Source organism: Euphorbia lathyris, chromosome 3 (genome assembly GCF_963576675.1).
Source record: "Euphorbia lathyris chromosome 3, ddEupLath1.1, whole genome shotgun sequence".
Taxonomy (NCBI): domain Eukaryota; kingdom Viridiplantae; phylum Streptophyta; class Magnoliopsida; order Malpighiales; family Euphorbiaceae; genus Euphorbia; species Euphorbia lathyris.
The window spans coordinates 9632007-9633917 of NC_088912.1; the positions used below are offsets into that span (position 1 = coordinate 9632007).

General features: G+C 31.3%; 1 long non-coding RNA gene across 1 annotated transcript; it reads left to right on the forward strand.

Moving 5' to 3' along the window:
* The first annotated feature begins 211 nt into the window (after positions 1-211).
* On the forward strand, positions 212-1646 carry LOC136221961 (uncharacterized). Its single transcript, XR_010685416.1, has 3 exons — positions 212-443; positions 1170-1250; positions 1374-1646. It is a non-coding gene; the product is annotated as an uncharacterized lncRNA (long non-coding RNA).
* The last annotated feature ends 265 nt before the right edge of the window (positions 1647-1911 follow it).

Below are 1911 nucleotides of genomic sequence, written 5' to 3' on the forward strand. Positions count from 1 at the left end.
TTAATATATTATGATTTGAAAAGGATATATATGGATACAGTTTTAATATATTATGATTTGAAAAGGAATGAAAAAAGAGAAAAATAAAATCTTGTAGATATCACATTGAATAAGGAAGATTTTTTCTGATGATGCAATAGCTTTTTATTTCAACTATATATATGTAAATTTTCTGCAATTATTTCAAATCCCATCAATTCCAAAAAAAAAAATAAATAACTTCATTTTTTTTTCTGGCAATTTTTTTTTTCCTGGCAATGAATCCATTTGGAAATTATTCAAATATGAAATTTTCACAAGGATTTCAAATGGGAGGAAGCAGTAATATGTATTTTAATTATGGGCTAGAAAAAAATTTCATTGATGAAGATCATCGACTCAGGATTCAGATGAGAAAGATTAAAAATAGAGTTTCTGCTGCTAAATCTCGAGAAAATAGACTGGTAATACTTAATTATTAATTATTAATTTCTTTTTTATACAGTGACGGAGAGAGGGGTACACGGGATCCGTTGTATTTCTAGCTGTCGAAATCCATCCCCGGAGATGTGTTTTCAGGCAGCACGCACTTCGGAGTGTTGCAATTGCGTCTCTGCCACTATCCATGGATGGATTCAGAGGGGAAACTTAAACACCCTCTGGATCCAAAAATAACGAGGGACAGTGAATCATGGATCCATACTGCACTATGCACACACTTTTATAGGTTTCTTCTTTCTCTATACAGTGAGGGAGGGAGGGGGTGTACAGGGTCCGTTACACTCTTAGCTGCCGAAATTCATCCTGAGAGAGGTGTTTTTAGGTGGCAGCCCGCTTAGAAAATGTGTCGAGAAGTGCTGCAATTGCACGGCTAAATTTTGAATCCTGACTCTGCCACTATCCATATGCTTTTAGAGAAAAAAGAAGATAAGGTTTTGGTTCTGTAACTGAGTTTGAAGTGCTTTAATTTTCAATGATATATTTTATCAAAAAAAAAAAAAAAATTCAATGATATAACGGAGAATTCTACTGTATATAGGGATAGTAGTATTCATTCCACTCAGGTGATGATGCATCAGCAATTGTGATGATGTGATATCATCTAAGTGGATGGGACTGGTGACCCCGTATTTTTTTTAATATGAATTTATTATTAGAGAGATTTTTTAGATTTTATTTTTTTGGTGCAGCAAAGGTTGAAATATTTGGAAGAAACGGTGGAAGAATTAAAAGAGGAAAATACCCAAATGAAGAAATTAATAAAATTAATGGTAGATTTATTATTAATTATCAATTTCTTTTCTTTTTATTTTATTTTTTTTTTATAATTATATGAACCGTTGATATAATTATAATTATAATAACATTTTCATTTTTATTTTAATTTCATGAAGGAATTTGAGGTAGAAGAGGAGAAGACTCAGGCATTCGTAGAGAATAAGCTTAGAAGGACTTGCAGCTGGTGATTATGTGAAATTTGCAGTTAACGGATACGTCAGTTAATTTTTCAGCCAAGTAATATTTGTGGTTTGGTTAATTTACGAAATAAGATTTTGTATTTTGAGTAATTTGCAAAGTTATTTTAATTGTTTCAAATCGCTCCATTTTGGGATAATTAATAATCACGCCAATAATTTTGGACAGAATGAATGACTGAGTTTGTAAACTACACAAAGCATATAACCCATGTTTGTAAACTGCACAAATGACATAACTCATGTTTCTTTTTTTCGGTTAATTTCAAATACATGTTATATGATTTCATTTGTAAATGGATACCTGTCGTATTTTTCGTTACAAACTGAATCTTGTGGTTTGCGCCGTTATCCAAATCAACGCAAATAGATGGAATTTGTTAGCTCATGAATTGTAATGGTGCAAACCACAGGATTTTCATGATATATTTCTTATTACCTTATATTTAGTAGACCT